We start from the raw sequence: 21,108 nt of genomic DNA, 5'->3' as shown, positions 1-21,108 counted from the left end.
ACTCGTTCTAAGATACACCCTTGCTCCGCCTTTTGTGACTCCAGTTGCATCATGTCTAGATAATACGTAACGCAAAGTCATCATTGTAAGAGGTTTGAGATAAACCTTGGTACCAGTGGGCTAGTCAATGTTCAGGATTAAAACCGTGAGTAGCCAATCATTCATGTTGATAACCCATGTGAACCAAAGTCATCATGTTTAGATACACCTGTACCAGTCAAGCTCATTGATAGACAGAAACGTGAGTACCCCCGACAAGGCTGACTACCCGAAACGCGTGCAATCATGTTAGAAGTGATTAACGACCTGACTGCGCTACCGGTAGTCAATCATGTTAGAATACACCTTTGTTGATTTGTACGCCAGTCATTCTGATTCTAGAGAGTGCAATATTAACCCCATTGGAGAATAACCGCGAAAGTCAATTCATATGTATTACAAGATGATAGGTAAGCCCGAACCTCTGTTTACCATCCTTCTATGACATGTGCATAGGAAGATTACCTGTTACCGGAGCAGTCTATAGTTCCTAGCTCTTCTTCCGTCTTCATACTCCTTTTTGCGTACTCTGCACTCTTCGTTTGCACTACAATAGTGTCTAGACAAGGATGGAAGAAAAGGGGATAACAACATTAGCATGTCTACACCATCTCAATCAATGAGTTAGATATACCACGATGTACGCTAGTGCATTCATGTTAGATACACCTGTAACCTTAGCTCATATCAATCGTAGTAGAATACAACCTGTTACCATGTCTCTCAATGTTAGAAGAAATTGGTTACTGTTGAAGATAAGTAATCCGTGTACCCAGTTCGACTCATGTAGAGTATACCTGTTACCAGTCATCATGTAGATTACACCTGTAGCCACACGTATCTATATTCACGTACAATGTTCATTACACTTATTAGGCCCTCGGAGTTTCCGATGTTTTTCTCCCGTTCATCTATCGGGATCACGTATCACAATCTTTTATAGCCCTGTTCCCTCACGTCATTCATGGCTTAGACTAGCATCCTTACCAAGTCGTCATGTTGAGAGACTAATACTCACCTCCTTCTTCCGTACCTGTAGTACGCACTCTCCTGTCTTGCAATAGTACCCTGTACGGCCCAGGTCCTCATGTTAGATTACACCTTCTCTCCTTGTTCCGCCTGTCCACGTGCATCATGTTAAATATACCCTTGTACCAGTCATCATGTGTTTTGTGTCTCAAAGATACCACCTGGGTACCCTCTAGGTTCCAATGTTAGATTACACCTTTGTTACCTAGTCCCATCTCATGTTAGTACAACCTGTACCAAGTCATCATGTAAGATATACCTGTTACCATCATTCTATGTCTAGATACACCTGTCTACTCTCTCGTCTACTCATTGTTCTATGCATTGCAGCACCTGGTTACCAGTCAGTCATTGTTAGAGTGAATGGATGCCTTTTGCTACCCTCGTCTTAGCTTCTGTTTAATAGTAGCGCGTGTTACCATACATCATGTTTAGAGCATCTCATACCTTGTACCTCTAATCCTGTGCATAGAGTGTAAAGATTACCAGTATGTACCAGTACATACATGTTGCTAGATACACCTGTACCATGTCATCACTGTTAGATACACCCTGCTTACCAGTCATCATGTTAGATCGATACCTAGGATAAACCACGTCCAATTCAGTATAAATATTACCTGTACCAATATGCCATAACGTATGAAAGGAGTATTTATTACCAGTCGTACCCCAAGAGTCACAATTTTTATGTGTTAAAAGCATTTACTTATAACCATGCTTACCAACAGTCATCATCTTCATGTAGATACACCTGCTACCTCTGGACAAGAAGTCATTGCATAGATGGAGACTACCCCCCATGTACCACTTTAACATTCAATGAGCTCGTATACAATACCTAGTAACCCACTCTCATTCATGTTAGATGAATATACCTGTACCAGTCACTCATTGTTTAGATTACACACACTCTTTGTTACCAGTCATCATGTTTAGAGTTAATGAATTAAACCCAAATCCGAGTTACCGAGGGTCATCACTGTAGATATATGCCACGTACCCAGTCAATCAATGTTAGGATTATACCTGTTACAGGTCATCATGTGATAAGAAATGTACACCATTGTGTACTCTGCGTCATCATGTTTTTAGGACGCTAACACGCTGGACCAGTCACTCATCGATTTAGGGACGTATACCATTGTTACCAGTCTCAAGGTTCTCATGTTAGATACACTCGGACCTGTAACCAGGTCGATCATGATTTTAGAAGGGTATCTAACACAGGGTAGTATCCCATTACTTACCCATCTTCATGGTGTAGATCTTGTACTACCGTCTTTCTGATCGTGACCCTTACTCACTCATTTCCCACCTCTGTTACGAATACATCTCCCTGTTTACCAGTCATGTTCTTCTGTTCAGTGACTACTACGCCCCATCTTCGCGTGTCCTCAGTTGTACCAGCTCATCGATGCTTCGAATAGATATGTACCTGTACCCTAGTCCGAGTCATGATTCTGATGACTCACCTTGGAAACCAGTCTCAATGTAGATACACCTGTACCAGTCATCATTAGATATACCTGTACCAGTCATCCTGTGTTAGAATAACACCCTGTACCCCAGTCATCACGTGTTAGATATACCGTGTACCAGTCATCATGTAATTATACCTGTACCAGTCATCATGTTTAAAATATACCGGTGTACCAGGTCAAACATGAGTTAGCATATACCATTGTACCCAGTCATCATGTTAGAGATGGATACCTCTGATGTTACCAAGTCACATGCTGAAGAATATTACCCCTGTAGACAAGTCCATCACTGTGTTAGATTACCTGTACCAGTCATCATCGCTACTAGATATACCATGTTACCAGTCATCGATGTATCAGATTTATACCTGTACCAGGCGCATCATGTTAAGATACTTACCTTAATTACCGCCATCATCATGTCTATTAAGTTATACATTGGGAACCAGTCAATTACAATGTTAGAGTATAATAACCATGGGACATTCATCATTGTTAGATATACCTACATGTACAGCATATCATTATAGCATACCCCAATGTGACCAGTATCACACTTTGCTTAGATATACCTTGTACAGATCATTCATGTTAGATATTACCCTGTACCATGTCATCATTAGAGATATACCTGTACCAGTCATCATGTTGAGATATATACCTGTCCAGTCATTCATGTTAGATTATTCACCTGTTACCATTTCACATGTGAGATATACCTGTAGCCAGTCATCATGTTAGTACTACACCTGTACCAAGTCAATGCATTGACCTGTACCAGTCATTTAATATTCCTGTTACCAGTCAATCCATGTTAGATATAACCTGTACCAGTCATCATGTTAATTACGCCTGTACCAGTTCACTATGTTAGATACCCACCTGTACCAGTCATCATGTTAGAATATACCTGTTAACCAGTCAATCATGTTAGATAGATATGTATCAAGTCATTCATGTTAAGATATACCTGTACCAGTCATCTCCGTTAGAATATACCTTGACCAGTCATCATGTTAGATACACCGTTACCGTCATCCATTCATAAATAATCCTGTACCAGTATCATGTTGAGATAACTTGTACCGTCATCAGTGTACCTGCCAGCATATACTACACTTGTTACCAGTCATTCTGTTAGCATATATCGTAACCAGTCATCATGTATAGATACACCTGTTACCAGTCAGCTGTACACGTCCAGTGCTCATGTACACTGTTAGCATAGTTAGATACACCTGGTACCAAGTCATCTGTTAGATACACCTGCTCCAGTTTCATTCATGTTAGTATACTCTGTACCAGTTCATCATTTAACTATCACCTGTACCAAGTCATATGTTAGATATACACCTGTTACCGTCATTCAAGTGTTAGAGTATCACCTGCTACCCAGTTCATCATGTTAAGAAACACCTGTTACCGTCATTCATGTTAGATACACCTGTACCAGTCACATTAATATACTTAGCCAGCATCATGTGTAGATACTCCTGTACCAGTCATTCATGTTAAATTACTGTCAGTCCTCAGTGAAATAACCGTACATCATGAGGTAGATACACCCTGTGCCAGCTCATATCACTGTAAGTACAGGATATACCTGTACCAGGTCATCATGTTTAGATATACCTGTACCCAATTCCATGCATGTTAGATTAACCTGTACCAGGTCATCATGTTAGATATACCTGTTACCAGTCATCATGTTAGATATACCTGCTACCAGTCATCATGTTAAGAACACCGGTACCAGTCATTTCATGGTTAGATTATACCGTTGACCAGTCATCATGTTGATGAGGTATACGTCTGTACCATCATTGCATTGTTAGACACTATACCCTGTTACCAGTCATCATGTATAATATACCTTGTACCGTCATCATGTTAGATTATATCCTGTACCAGTCATCATGTTAGATACACCTGTACCAGTCATCATGTTAGATGTACCTTGTACCATTCATCATGCAGTGATTAAGATACACCCCGTGTACCATCCATCATGTAGATACACCTGATACCGTCATCATGTTAGATTATACCTGTACAGTCATCATGTTAGGTATAACCTGGACCAGTTTCATCCATGTTAGATATATACCTGTACCAGTTCATCATGTAGATACAACCTGTACCCAGTTCATCATGGATAGATATACCTGTACCCAGATCATGCAGGTTTAGATATACCAGGTTACCCAGTCATCTGTTAGAATAATACCGCTGTACCAGTCATCATGTTAGATACACCTGTTACCAGTCATCATGGTAGATATACCATGTACCGAGTCACTCATGTTAAGATAAACCTGTACCAGTATCTATTTAGGATATACCTGTACCAGTCATCATGTTAGATTACCGTGTAACCAGTTCATCATGTTAGATATAACCGTATACCAGTCATCATGTTAGGATACACCTGTACCAAGTCATCATGTTATATACACCTGTACCATTCATCATGTTAGATACACCTCTGTACCAGTCATCATGTTAGATACCACCTGTACCATTCATCATGTTAGATATACCTGTACCAGTCATCATGTTAGATACACCTGTACCAGTCATCATGTTAGATATACCTGTACCAGTCATCATGTTAGATATACCTGTACCAGCTATTACTCACTGATGCAAACATGCTGTATCACTCACACACCTGTAAAGAAAACCCCAATATGCGGTGTAAAAACAGGTGAATCTACCTGTAGTATCGTGACTGCAGGTACGTTGAGCAGACAGCCTTGGAGACGTGTGAGGCTGAGCCGAAGTCGATGACCTTGACCCTGTAGGGCTGTCTGAGAGGATCCACCAGCATGATGTTCTCTGGCTTCAGGTCAGCATGGATCAGACCCAGAGACTTCAGCTTCATCAGCGCCGTCGCCACCTGGTGGGGAAATAGATGTAACACTGAAGGGTTAAACAGCTGTGTGCCAGCTATGGACACTAAAGGGTTAAACAGCTGTGTGCCAGCTATGGACACTAAAGGGTTACTCTTTTCAAGGAACATTTTACTAAGACTTTAATGACAATTTAAAGACACAAACACACATTAAGGCTGACACACAGATCAAGTAAAGTAACATGCAAATTGTATTGTTTTGGAGAGTTATTTGAGTACAATGTATGGTGAGGTAATAGTCAGGTAACAGGTTAAATATGTAACAAATGACTCATTCAGAATAAGCACCAGGTCATTGTCACATTGTCTCTGTATCAATAAAGTTGTATTGTATTGTCACCTGTTGCAGTATGGGTCTGATGTGTTGTAGTGGCAGGGGGCTGAACTTGCTGTGCTTCAGGAAGTCATACAGGTTCTGCTCCAGCATCTCAAACACCAGGCAGGTGTGACCTTTGTGTTGGAAACACTCGTAGGAACGCACAAAGTTAAACTCGTCTGCGTTCTCCTCACTCAGACGGTTCAGGATGCCCACCTGGGAACAGACAGAAGGACATAACCTTGAAACTCTACGTCACGTATCCTAGTGCTGTACATTTTAGTAATAGTCAAGCTCAAGTTTTGCTAGAATTTCCTCTTGAATAGAAATCTATAAATTAAATCGATCGAGTATCTCAACATACTAAACAGTCAGTCCCTCTCTATTATAGTAGTACGTGCGTCCCAATAACATATCATTTCTCCTGAAGTGTGCACTCAAGTCACTACTTCACACAAAACCTAAAAAGCATTGGATTGGTGGAGGCATGGGTTAGTGGGACATTACACCATATTTTTTTTTATACCAGTTATTTCCTTTCAAATCAGTGAAGGAAAAGTTAACAACTGCAAACTTAGGGAGGAAGGAGAGATACATTGGGACTACGCCCTGGTCTAGTGCTTGCATATGGTAATGACAGGAGGGGTTTAAAGGGGAACTGCATCCGCTGATTTAGCCTCGTTTTTAGGCTTGCTCTTCAAGAAATGCTGGCGGCCATGACAGAAGCCAAACGTGAGGTGGCTTGGGGGTGTGGTTTGATGTGGGTGTGTCCTTGCCACCACCAAGACACACCCATCTGTCAGAACCTTGCCCCCAGCTGTTTCCTCTCCACTCAATCACTACTAACAAACCTCCTGCAGGGTGAGTTCAATAACTACAGGCAGATGTATGGTAAGATGCCGGAGGAAGCTTTGGGTCAGTAGCCTCCAGAATAATACGAGAAGAATGCAATTGCTAAATTCATGTAGATATTCTAAACGAAAGTTTTTTTTAAATATTTTTTTTATAAATAACATTCAAATGTAGTAACAGGTCCATGTAGAATTAACAACCCTTTACGTAATACCATAGAAGAAGTGTAACAATGTTCATCTTTCATCTGTCTTTCCCAGCCGATACAGATAGTGTACAACAGTAGTTCCCTGATCCTGGTCCAGAATACACAGGGTTTCTCCCTCCCCATATTGACTGATCCTGGTCCAGAATACACAGGGTTTCTCCCTCCCCATATTGGACTACCTGAGTCCTTGTTCAGATACACAGGAGTTCCCCGCCCCATATTGACTGCATCCTGGTGCGAATACACCAGGGTTTTCTCCCTCCCCATATGTGACGGCAAAATCCGTCTCTATAATGACTGAACTTACCTAGATACGGGTCTCTCCATAGACTGAGTGGAGTACACAGGGTTTCTCCCTCCCCATATTGTGTACTGATCGTCCGATCACAGGGGTTCTCTCCATTGCTGATCTGTTCGAATACACAGGGTTCTCCCTCCCCTATTGGACTGTAACCTGATCTGGTACAGAATACACAGGGTTTCTCCCTCTCCCATATGGACTGATACCGCCTGTTTTTCCCAAAGAAAAAAAGTTAAAAAAAAGGTTCCTCCCCTTGGACGACTGACTCCAGATCACAGGGTTTCTCCCTCCCCATATTGCTGCACTATCCTGGTCCAGAATACACAGTGGTTTCTCCTCCCATATTGACTGATCCGGTCAGAATACACAGGGTTTTCCCTTCCCCCAATTGAACGTATCCTGGGTCCTGTCCAGAATAAACAGGTTTCTCCCTCCCCATATGACTGATCCCTGACTTCGTCCAGAACACAGGGTATTCTCCCTCCCCGATTGGTGACTGAAATACCTGACCTGGTACAGAATACACAGGTGTTCTCCCTTCCCCTATTGGCACTGTAGTACTGATCCTGGTACAGAATACACAGGGTTTCTCTCTCCGCCCTATTACTTTGTACTGATCCTGGTACAAGAATACACAGGGTTTCTCCCTCCCTATGACTGATCCTGTCGTCAGAATAACACAGGGTTCCTCCCTCCACGGTAACCTACTTGGATCAGGTTTCTCTCTATGATACATTCATAATTAAAAAAAACAATGCAAGTAAGATGTCAACTAAAGTTTAATTGCAGAGTGACAGGTTTCTTTTAATTCCAAGACATCAACCGCCCGGACGTCTCCTGCAAGTCTCCATAGAATCCATCTGTGACACAGTCGCTGTTCTTTGACATGGAAGTTAGGATCGTGCTATCTGACAAAATATCCTCTGTTGAGTTTGAACAGGTCAGACTAAACCTGACTAAATTATGTTTCCCACTGAAACCGCCTGGTGAGCAGGCAAAGAGGATGGCATATCAAAGATACTGGTCGCGGCCAACAAAAATCACTTTATCTATGGGGTATTGTGTGTAGTGTGTGAGAAAATATTACTTTATGCATTTTTTATTCAAGCTGTACACAACATGTGGAATAAATCAAGGGTATGAACATCTTATATAATCCATCAACTAGGCCCATCTCAAGTATAGTACCGGTGTGAAATGGCTAGCTAGTTAGCGAGGTGCGCGCTAATAGCTTTTCAATCGGTGATGTCACTCGTCACTCGAGACCTTGAAGTAGTTGTGTTCCCCATGCCTGCAAAGGCCGCGGCTTTGTGGAGCGATGGGTAACGATGCTCGATACTGATGTCGATGTGTGCAGAGGGTCACGGTTCGAGCCCAGGTAGGGGCGAGGAGGAGAACAGAAGCTATAACTTTACATACAGTGGGGAAACAAGTATTTGATACCTGCCAATTTTGCAGGTTTTCCTACTTACAAAAGCTGTAGGAGGTTGTATTATTTATTATTAGTTACACTTTCACTGTGAGAGACGGAATCTAAACAAAAATCCAGAAAATCACATTGTATGATTTTTAAGTAATTAATTTTGCATTTTATTGCATGACATAAGTATTTGTACTCCAGAAAAGCAGAAACTTAATATTTGGTACAGAAACTTTCGTTTGCATTACAGAGATATACGTTTCCTGAGTGTCTTGACCAAGTTTGCACACACTGCAGCAGGGATTTTGGCCTCTCTCATACAGACCTTCTCCAATCCTTCAGGTTTCGGGGCTGTCGCTGGGCATACGGACTTTCAGCTCCCTCCAAAGATTTTCTATTGGGTTCAGGTCTGGAGACTGCTAGGCCCACTCCAGGACCTTGAGCTTGCTTCTACGGAGCCACTCCTTAAGTTGCCCTGGCTGTGTGTTTCTGGTCGTTGTCATGCTGGAAGCCCAGCCACGACCCATCTTCAATGCTCTTACTGAGAGGAGGCAGGTTGTTGGCAAGTCTCGCGATACATGGCCCCATCCATCCTCCCCTCAATACGGTGCAGTCGTCCTGTCCCCTTTGCAGAAAAGCATCCCCAAAGAATGATGTTTCCACCGCCATGCTTCACGGTTGGGATGGRGTTCTTGGGGTTGTACTCATCCTTCTTCTTCCTCCAAACACGGCGAGTGGAGTTTAGACCAAAAAGCTCTGTTTTTGTCTCATCAGACCACATGACCTTCTCCCATTCCTCCACTGGATCATCCAGATGGTCATTGGCAAACTTCAGACGGGCCTGGACATGTGCTGGCTTGAGCAGGGGGACCTTGCGTGCGCTGCAGGACTTTAATCCATGACGGCGTAGTGTGTTACTAATGGTTTCCTTTGAGACTGTGGTCCCAGCTCTCTTCAGGTCATTGACCAGGTCCTGCCGTGTAGTTCTGTGCTGATCCCTCACCTTCCTCATGATCATTGGATGCCCCACGAGGTGAGATCTTGCATGGAGCCCCAGACCGAGGGTGATTGACCGTCATCTTGAACTTCTTCCATTTTCTAATAATTGCGCCAACAGTTGTTGCCTTCTCACCAAGCTGCTTGCCTATTGTCATGTAGCCCATCCCAGCCTTGTGCAGGTCTACAATTTTATCCCTGATGTCCTTACACAGCTCTCTGGTCTTGGCCATTGTGGAGAGGTTGGAGTCTGATTGAGTGTGTGGACAGGTGTCTTTTATACAGGTAACGAATTCAAACAGGAGCAGTTAATACAGGTAATGAGTGGAGAACAGGAGGGCTTCTTAAAGAAAAACTAACAGGTCTGTGAGAGCTGGAATTCTTACTGGTTGGTAGGTGATCAAATACTTATGTAATGCAATAAAATGCAAATTAATTACTTAAAAATCATACAATGTGATTTTCTGGATTTTTGATTCCGTCTCTCACAGTTGAAGTGTACCTATGATAAAAAATTACAGACCTCTAACATGCTTTGTAAGTAGGAAAACCTGCAAAATCGGCAGTGTATCAAATACTTGTTCTCCCCACTGTATAAACGATCAATGAAATAAACCAGGAATCCTAATAGTATTGTTCTGGAGGGGAAAATGCCTCCGTAGTAGATTGATACACTGTGTATATGCATAATATTTACGTAGGTAGGCTACTTGTTTATGCCAGACAAAACCGGAGGAAATTAAAACAAGCGCTTTCTGGTCACTAATGTCGATTATGTGCGCCAATGTTGAGGAATTGTCATCGGTCAACATTCAAGACGCGGAACTTTTTTGGTTCTGAAGCACAAAGATGTTTTTTTAAACAAGAATTTGGTGCAATGCCGTAGTGTCTATGTTAGTTACCAGATCGAATATGTAAAGGTATAAATACAAAATACAAATGGTAGGCTAATAGCCTATTAAAATATGTACAGCATATAAAATAAATCCCATTCAGTTTCACACTGGTGACCCCAAAAAACATTCTCACTAGGCTAGCTCATCCGAAATGTGTTGATTGACAGTCTGCTGGTCCAATCAGAGGGCTGAATGTGCAATGCTGCGGCTACTGTCTCCGGTGGCTTGGAGTAACCACGTAGACTTTTGGTAAAACATTACAAAACCTGGTCAGATAATTTCAAGTCATCAAGTCATTTCAAGTCAAGTCATTATATTTTCTATAAAGTCGAGTTTTAAGTCATCAAATTTGTGACTCGAGTCCAAGTCATTTTTAAAATTATTTTTTTATTTTAAAGGCAAGTCAGTTAAGAACAAATTCTTATTTACAATGACGGCCTAGGAACAGTGGGTTAACTGCCTGTTCAGGGGCAGAACGAGAGATTTGTACCTTGCCAGCTCGGGGATTTGAACTTGCAACCTTTCGGTTACTAGTCCAACGCTCTAACCACTAGGCTACCCTGCCGCCCATGTGACTCGAGTCCACACATCTACAGCAAGGGTATGTCTGCGTAATGCAGCAGGTCCCCTTGCTGGTCTTCTCCCTGCAGCATGTTGGGCTGCAAACTGGACCTCTCTCCAACAACTGCAGCATGTTGGGCTGCAAACTGGACCTCTCTCCAACAACTGCAGCAGGCGATCCTCATATACAATGTACTTCCTCATCTTATGAGGTGGTGTTGACACGGAGGGCCTGTGACAGGGTGATACAATAGACAAGTGGTTAAATTGCATTTTGTTAGAAAAGGACAAAGCTTTTTGATAATGTACTTTACAACCAAAATGACTACTGCTTGTATCTGCTGGGCTGGGGATTTTACCTAGCCGTCTGTCATCAGGGCAGTYACCTCGGTAAAGCCATTTCTAAATCGTCACTAGTTACCACAGCCACAAACCCCACCCATTTCTAAACATTCTTAAAATGTGATTTTAAACCTAATCACAATGCTAACCTTATGTCTAACCTTAAATCAAGACCGAAAAAGCACTTCTTTTTTTCCCTTCATGATTTGTTACATTATAGCGAATTTTGACAATGTGGCTGTGGTAACCCTAATTGCATGCTTTACAGGTATAGACTGACTGTACCTCCAGATGGGATTAGAGTCAGGTGGGTGACGACTTTGCGGTTTGATGCTCAAAATTCACTGTATTAGTCAACCTCCGAGGTGAGGTTGCTACTACCAGAGTTGCATCCATTATTTAGTTTTGCCTTAGACATTACACTTGTATGAGCTACGAACTAACTTGCAAATCGGACTTGCAGGCTAACGTTAGCTAGCTAGCTACCTAACCTGTAAATAGCTTGCAAATCGCTAGCATTATCAAATAACGTTACAAAACCAGCAGTATCTAGACAATACACAAACCGTTATGAGCACACAACCTAACTAAATTGTAATGAGGTAGCTGGCTAGCTAGTTAGGTTTACGTTAGCTAAAATGTCAGCTAGCCTGCCCCGTTTTATCTAAAAAGATAGCTACCTACATAACAACGTTCAATAACGTTATTGCTGGTTAACTAAGTCATACCAGGGAGGTCATTATCTCTGGTTATACTCACCACCACCGGAAGTTGCACACAAAGCTAGTGTTACTGGTGCAGACGAACGCCAACCACCTATTCCYCATACCCAGGATCCTTCGGCAGGGCACGCAAACCATATAACTTTGGCTGTGGAGGCATGGTCACGATCTGCCTTCCGTTGAACGTGTTGGGGGGGGGGCGATGGAAGAATGGAGCTTCCATTCAATGAAAGGAAGCAGGCAAAGGGGGCAATTTGCACACGGAGCTTGGCAAAAGGGGGCATGATTTTGTTAACAATTTTAATCCAAACCCAACCTTCATTTGTCCCATAATTCCACCCATACAACGACAAAGGCCTAGGGATATATACACAGAGTATATAAAACATTAGGAACACCTTTCCATGCACAGACTGACCGGGGTGAAAGTGATGATTCCTTATTGATGTCACTTGTTAAATTCACTTCAAATCAGTGTAGATGAAGGGGAGGACACAGGTTAAAGAAGGATTTTTGAGCCTTGAGACAATTGGGCCATGGATTATGTGTGTTCCATTCAGAGGTAGAATGGGCAAGACAAAATATTTAAGTGCCTTTGAACGGGGTATGGTAGTAGGTGCCGGGCGCAGCAGTTTGAGCAAGAACTGTCAAGAACTGCAACACTGCTAGGTTTTTCACGCTCAACAGTCTCCTGTGTGTATCAAGATTAGTCCACCACCCAAAGGACATCCAGCCAACTGTGGGAAACATTGGAGTCAACATGGGCCAGTATCCCTATGGAATGCTTTCGACACCTTGTAGAGTCCCATGCCCGACGAATTGAGGCTGTTCTGATGGCAAAAGGGGTGCAACTCAGAATTAAGGTGTTCCTAATGTTTTGTAGACTGTGTACATCCTTTAAGGAGGGTTCGTACAGACATCGGCAAGTCCATTTCAATGACTTTTTCAAGCAATTAAACTGTAATTTTTTAAGTACCTCAATGTTATACAATTGCATAATTTATATAATTGTACATTATGGTGGCAAAACTACAAACTCTGTTARACACATGTGCTGTATAAGCTTTAAACCTGTACATTTCCACTGTTTCTCTCATGTAAGAAAGAAGCCAGTGTTTTCCTCTCTTGTTTCTGAGTAACTTGGTCACGCGGCCAAAGACAAAAGCGCCTCAGAGTGACCACGTGTTTTTGGTCCATCCTGTTCTTTTCGTATCTTTCAAGGACACAGCTGTGTGGAGATATGAAGAGAACAGAGGCGAGCTTGAGCAGCAGTTATCACTTGTTATGTTCCCATTATGATCTCACACACACACAGATTGTATTTTCCCTATAAAGGCTGAGACCCAACTCTTGTTTGTTGGGCTCTTAARGCTGCACTGTTAAGTGGATTGTTAACCAGCTCCAGATTTGCAAATCTTATAATAAATATAATCTATTATAATAGACAACATATAGGGCTTAACATAGAACCACTTAAAAAAACAACACATTTTATTTAGGCCAAGCAAASGCATTGATATTCAACCTGTTATTCYAWTCAAAAATAACAGAATAATGGACTTGCCTGACTAAATAAATTGGCCMTTTTTCTTTAGCCTATGAGACCGACACAGGAACACATAATAAATCCACCAATAGCAGTAGCATTAATCTCCCATCGCAGTTTTTAGAATGAGAAAACGACCCAAAAAAGTTCCTTTTGTAAAAGGATTTGTATAGAAAGCCAAGTTGAAGACAGAATTAGATATTATGAGAACGACAACGTTGTTTTAAAACACAACAGAGTAGTGAAACACCCTTTTAGAATATTCTCTTATCCAYAGCGACTTACAGTTTAGTGAATTCCTCTTAAGATAGCTAGGTAGGAGAACCACATATCACAGTCAGTCATAGTAAGTACACTTCCCCTCAATAAAGAAGCTATCAGCAAAGTCCTTGCTAGTAAAGGGGAAAAGCTTGGACTGGGCTGAGCGGGACTTGTCCTCCCTTAAAGATGGGAGGGCCAAGAGACCAGAGGTGGCAGGAAGGAGGGCTCAGGGTGTGGTGAGGGGTTTGAGCATAGCCTGAAAGTAAGGAGGGGCAGTTCCTCTTGCTGTGGTGGCTATTCAGCAGCCTGATGGTCTGGGGGTAAAAAACTATCGGCCAGCATGTAGCCTAGTGGTTAGAGCGTTGGGCCAGTAATTGTAGATCGAATCCCCGAGCTGGGCTGCTAGATCGAATCCCCGAGCTGACAAGGTAAAAATCTGTCATTCTGCCCCTGGGCAGTTAACCCAGTGTTCCTAGGCCGTAATTGTAAATAATAATATGTTCTTAAGTGACCGGCCTAGTTAAATAAAGGTTAAATAAAAAAATTAAGTCTGACAGTTTTTGCCATGATGCTGCTATACTGCCCATGTCTGAATGATGGAAGTGGGGAGAACGGGTCATGGCTCGGGTCCCTGATGATCTTCTTGTGTCCTTGGAGGCCAGGCAGTGAGAGTACCACCCTCTGTAGCACCTTGCGGTGCCGTACCAGGCGGTGTTGCACCCCGACAGCATGATCTCGATGGTGCTCCTTTAGAACACTGAGGGGCCTCAGGGACATGACGAATTTCTTCAGTATCCTAAGTTGAAGAGTCGCTGTCGTGCCTTCACCACGGTGTCCATGGGGTTTGACCAGTTCAGCTCATTCAGAGATGTGTACGCAGAGGAACTTAAGTTTTTGGCCGTCTCCACAGCAACCCCGTTGATGAGAATGGGGGCATGCCCAGCCTGGTTTGTCCTGAAGTCCACAATCAGCTCCTTTGTTTTTCTGACATTGAGGGAGAGGTTGTTTACCTGGCACCACACCGTCAGAGTGCCTACCTCCTCCCTGTAGACAGTTTCGTTGTTGTTGGTAATCAGGCCTACTACTGTCGTCTCGTAAGCGAACTTAATGGAGTTGTAACTGTGTGAGGCCACGCAGTCGTGGGTATACAGGGAGTACAGGAAGGGACTGAGGACGCACCCTTGTGGGGCCCCCCCCCCTGAGTTGAGGATCAGTGTGGAGGAGGTAATGTGGCCTATCTCCACCACTTGGGGGCGTCTCGTCAGGATGTCCAGGACCCAGCTGCATAGGGAGGAGGTCACTCCCAGGKACGTTAGTTTTGTGGTGAGCTTATAGGGCACTATGGTATTGAAGGCTGAGCTGTAGTCGATGGAAGAGCACCCTCACATATGCATTTCCTTTTGCCCAGGTGGGTGAAGGCAGTGTGCAGTGCAATGGCGATTGCGTCATCCGTGGATCTGTCAAGGGCCGGCAGCCAAATTGGAAAGGGTCGAGTGTGTCGGGGAGGGAGGTGGTTATGTGGACTTTGAATCACTTCATGATGAAGGAAGTGAGTGCTACTGGTCAGTGGTCATTCAGTTCAGTTACTTTCCCTTTCCTGGGCACGGGGATGATAGCAGACATCTTGGATGGCGTCCTGAGCTAGAGAGAGACTTGAAAATGTCAGAAAACACAACAGCCAGCTGGTTTGCACATACTCTGAGGACGTGGCTTTGGCTGCAGTCTCGGTCGGCAGCCTTGCGAGGGTTAACTTGTTTGAATGACTTACACACGTCCTCCGTGGAGACCGTAAGTAAGTATCCCTCGCTGTCTTCCAGGGGATTTTCCTTGGCCGCTCAAAATCGTCACTGAAAAAGATGTTCAGCTTGTCCGATAGGGCGGCGTTGGTGTCCGCGACGTGACTGGCTTTCTTTTTGTTATCCGTGATCGTTAGGGGCCCCTGCTCTGGGAGAACTTGTGAAAGTTGAACACCAGGCGGTCTCTGCAGCATTCTGAATAAGTTTGTAGGGATTTGACAACATCAATTCGTTAGGGATATTAGATCCAACGTGGATCAAGGCTTAACTGTTTTCACCGGAATAACAAATGAGACACCAAAATGTTCTGGACATTCCTCGTAAACACCTTTTTTTCCAGCACTTGGGCTGTTGCATCACAACAGATGTTCTTCCCTTGACTGTCAGTCAGAAAATTCCTTCCTGGATCAGATGATGTGTGAAAATATCAAAGAGTAATTAAACAGCTCGACACCAAATGCGCATCCAGCAAGTCTAATAGCATAATTAGAAATATTATATTTAATTTAACTAGGAAATTATTATTTTACAATGACGGCCAAATGCGGACTACGCTGGGCCAATTGTGCGCCGCCCTAATGACAGTATGGATTTAGGTCTTAAGTATCATGGTTCGGTGAGTCGGTTAGAGACATTCGATTCCGTAATGCAGACATTATTTTGGATTTATGTGCCCATGAAAACAGTTTTCACCCCGTTAACATAAGGAGACACTAAATGTTACSTAGTTACACCGCATTACTGAAATCTCTATACAACAACAAACAAATGTCTGACAGATTGAACCTTGTAAGAATCCTGGATCTACGGCTAATTTAACTGACTAATTAAATGCAAGGACAGAAAAGTAAATGTTTTATGTCACACGAATTTGGACAAATCCGTCAAGACGCCAACCATGAGAAAGGCTTAAACATCAACGTGAGTGTTATATTGAATATAGCTATGATCCTCCTTATATAATAATGTAATGACACACAAAAAAATTGGGCTGATTATTATCAATGACTTATCAACCGATATAGCAAGTTGTCCAGCGTAGAAAATCCTCAGTGATACCTAGTTTCTAGACATAACCATTTACTAGTTGTGAAGCACTCAGGTTCCAAACTCTGTTTTAGACAAGACTGACTTTAAAGACCAAAATTCTCCAATTTACACTTTCTGGTAAATTTTTGACACTAGACTAAATTAGTCTGATTCATATCGATGCGACATAGGCTGTTTTCAAGGGGATTTGTTGCTTTTTCTTTAGGGGCAGTCGCTCTAAGGTCTATGGAACATTTCCTCTTGAAAGTCAATAAACGTCTAGCCAGGTATCCGATCTGATATGCTCTCACGTCACAAAACCATGAGGGTGAAACGGATCACATTAGTCTGGAATCCAGGCTAATACACATCACCAATTAAATCAACCAACCGTAACAGACTAACAAAGTAGTACCACGTCTTGAAGGGCGATAAACATGAATTAATCCAATCCAGATCAAAAAAGACTCACCTCGATCTGGCCCTGTCGTGCGTACGAGGGGTGGTTCTTGAGGATCTTGATGGCCACGATCTCATTGGTTCCCCTCTTCCAACACTTGGCCACCTGACCGAAGGTCCCCCTCCCCAGGAACTCCAGCACCTCATAACTACAGGAGACTGAACACAGAATCTCATGCTGCACCAGCTGGTAGTCCCCCTCTCCGCTGGAGCTGGAGCTCTTGGTGGTGGGGGCCGAGTGGGGGATGGACTGGCCCGTACCCCCTCCTCCTCCCCCCGTACGAGTGGAGAAGACGGGAGGAGGGGCAGAGAGCTCCTCCAAGATCTGAACACTCCCACAGCCACTCCCGCTCCCTTTGACGACGTCGTCATTCTTCCTCTTCTGGCCCTGTCGTCTTATCCCGTTCCCCATGCTGGCCGTCTCAGAGTTTGTGTGCGAGGAGTGTGTGTACTGGTCGTTGAGGCGGCGACTAGAGCCCCGGGGGAGGTTACCCGTGCTGTCTGCTGGCCTGACCACCACCTGGCCACGGGAGCCTGGGGCGGGAGGGAACACTYACGCAGAGGGGACGAAGGGGGGCACCGCCACACCTAGTGCAGGGGTGAAGGAGTAACCCCCTACTCCCTGCTGGCCCCCCACGGAACCGTATGGGCAGTCAGAGGACGTGTCCCAAACACAGTTCTCCACCTTCATCTTCTTGACGCGGCAAAATGCGCTGGAGGAGCTGGAGGGAGCCGAGAACACCTGGAGCTGGGACGACATACCTAAGGAGAGGAGGGGAGAGGGAAGGAGAGAAAAGAAGAGATCCTATCAACGAGGGACATATATTGTACAGTATTTACCATGTCATCACGCCTTGATGACAGGTCTTAGCAAAAAAACATTGCATGTTACAGAATGCTCATTTAGCAAGAAATACACACTGTGAATATGTGATATGTCCATTTTATCTGTCTGCTAAATTCTTCTCCTATCAGCCAAAGACTGACTCCTGAGCCTTTGTTCATGAAGCATCCCAGAACAGGAATAGTGAACTAGGATGCGTTCTCTTTTTGATAAAGATCACATGGACACCAGAGATCTGGGCCCGTATACACAAAGCATTTCAGAGTAGGAGTGCTGATCTGGGATCAGTTCTCTCTTTTAGATTGTAATGAATGGACAGGAGAGATCTGGGGCCTGGGCCCGTATACACAAAGCATTTCAGAGTAGGAGTGCTGATCTGGGATCAGTTCTTTTAGATTGTAATGAATGGACAGGAGAGATCTGGGGCCTGGGCCCGTATACACAAAGCATTTCAGAGTAGGAGTGCTGATCTGGGATCAGTTCTCTCTTTTAGATTGTAAGGAATGGACCGGAGAAGGAAAAAAAAACAGACCACAGCCCTTATCTAGTGTCTGACTGTCAAGTTGTTGACAACGTTGTTCCAAAACAGCTATCTAGCTAGTGTGCTCAAGACAACTGCACTTATCAACATTATACATGTTATACTAGCCATTTATGATACAATAAAAAGAGAAGGAGCTTCTCCATCTAAACTGTTTTCCATCTAGGTTGACCATTGCAATGTTAAAGCCAAGACAGTGGACTCTCCTGAGACAAAGGCCTAGCTAGATATAAACTGTTGTGACACTCCTTGGTGAACATCCACATTTCACCTCCAGGCGTAATCTATTGCAGCGGTTCCCAAACGGTGGGTCACAGGATGACATTGACAAAATAATATATATATATATATATATACACACACACAGAGAGAACAAAAATATAAACACAACATGTCTCATGAGCTAAAATACGAAATTCAATAAATGTTCCATACGCACAAAAAGCTTATTTCTCTCAAATTTTGGACACAAATGTGTTTCCATTCCTGTTAGTGTACATTTCTCCTTTGCTAAAAATAATCCATCACCCTGACAGTTGTATCATATCAAGAAGCGGATTCAACAGCATGATCATTACACAGGTGCACCTTGTGCTGGGGACAATAAAAGGCCACTTTAAAATGTGCAGTTTTGTTACAACACAACGCCACAGATGTGCGCTCCCTCAACTTGAGACAATTGGCATGCTGAGTGCAGGAATGTCCACCAGACCTGTTGCCAGAAAATGTAATGCTCCTTTCTCTACCATAAGCAGTCTCCAACTTTATTTTAGAGAATTTGCAGACCACATGCAGCCACGCGAGCCCAGGACCTCCACATCCTGCTTCTTTGCCTGCAGGATTCTGAGGTTCTGAGGAGTATTTTTGTTTGTAATAAAYCACTTTTGTGGGGAAAAAGTCATTCTGATTGGCTGTGCCTGGCTCCCCAGTGGGTGGGCCTATGCCCTCCAAATCAGGGGCGGCAGGGTAGTCTAGTGGTTAGAGCATTGGGCTAGTAACCGAAAGGTTGCATGTTCGAATCCCCCAGCTGACAAGGTACAAATCTGTCATTCTGCCCCTGAACAAGGCTGTTAACCCACTGTTCCTAAGCCGTCATTGAAAATAAGAATTTGTTCTTAACTGACTTGCCTAGTTAAATAAAGGTTTATAAATAAAGAAGTGAAATCCATAGATTAGTGGCAAATTAATATATTTCAATTGACATATTTCCTTATATGAACTGTAACTCAGTAAAATCTTTGAAAGTGTTGCATTRATATTTTTGTGTATATATAATAATTTTTCGGTATCAKAAAATGCTTTCYGTGTAAACTTAAACATCTAAAACCGAATACATTTTATGTAAAAAGGACTTGTACATTTCACAATAGCCTATAATCTTTCATCATTTACAATCCACAAAATACAAGCTAGACAATCAGGGCCRRATTGATTTTGATGTTTGAGCATWAYWACACAGCATCGGCCATGTCAAAACGCGTAAATTGTATGATATTAGCTTAAAAACGGTAACGTTTTTCTTTCAGTTCCATGGCAGGATATCTGGATTTGCATGAGATGAACTTTTAATCTGCTACAGTTTCAATCTGCTGCCAAGATAATATTGTTGATGTATTGCTTGATCTGCTTGTTTTTGTACCACTCGACCCTTATGGTGGGTCGCAACTCAAAAGACACCTCAATTGGTGGGTCACGAAGCAAAACCATTTGGAAACCCCTGATCTATTCAATATGACGTTTTATTGTATTTGATACCCATTTCTCAAACAATACAATCGATCAAATGCAGGAAAGTAAAACAGAGCTAGCCGAGATTGTCATTACTGAAGACATAGACAACTACAGTAGCTAGCTGGCTAACTTTAGCTACTTATCCCAGTGCAAGCCTAGCTAGCAAACGTAGTTAGAAACGTCAATATCCCACTCGGATGTAACCCAACCGAAAACATCGTGTTTGAGACATAAACCATCTACATACCTGATTTGATTTCACAGTGTAATGTCGATGATTAATACAGTCATCAACTGAAATCCCACACAGGCTAGCAGATTATCTGATGTAGTTAGCTGACGTTCGCTATTTTGCCGATTAACTAGTAACGCTAGGCCTTCATTTCATTGTTTTCCAACGACAGAGAAGTAGATACGCAGACACACACAATTCGCGAGGGGTTTCGGTCGGAAACAGTCGACTCGGTTGTAATAAAATTAAATAAAAAGTAGTTACATAATAAAACGTATTTCTGTAAAATTAAAAACACTTCTTTTATAAGCTAAAACACGATCATAAGACCGCTGTGAAGCAAGCCAGAAATACTAAGTACTTCCGTGTCACGGATTCTTCTTCTGCGGTGGGGTTTATCGGCGGTTGGCATCCAACGTTATGGTGCATTACCTCCACCTACCAGAGACCGCCCCGTTGCTCTCAAAAAATATAAAATATTTCAGACTATATCTAATGACGTTCTACTCAATATACTCTTTAAAATAATTTCCTGTATCCCCTTCTCCCTCATACTAGATCTCAGCCTCTCTCTTTCCCTCTGATACTG

At 43.0% G+C, this 21,108-nt stretch overlaps 1 pseudogene; it reads right to left on the bottom strand.

Moving 5' to 3' along the window:
• LOC112072559 (homeodomain-interacting protein kinase 1-like) overlaps positions 1-20,900 on the bottom strand; it is a 43,433-nt pseudogene extending 22,533 nt beyond the window's left edge.
• Positions 20,901-21,108: the final 208 nt, after the last annotated feature.

Source organism: Salvelinus sp. IW2-2015, unplaced genomic scaffold, assembly GCF_002910315.2.
Source record: "Salvelinus sp. IW2-2015 unplaced genomic scaffold, ASM291031v2 Un_scaffold1961, whole genome shotgun sequence".
Classification (NCBI taxonomy): domain Eukaryota; kingdom Metazoa; phylum Chordata; class Actinopteri; order Salmoniformes; family Salmonidae; genus Salvelinus; species Salvelinus sp. IW2-2015.
This window is presented reverse-complemented; position numbering and strand designations above follow the sequence as displayed.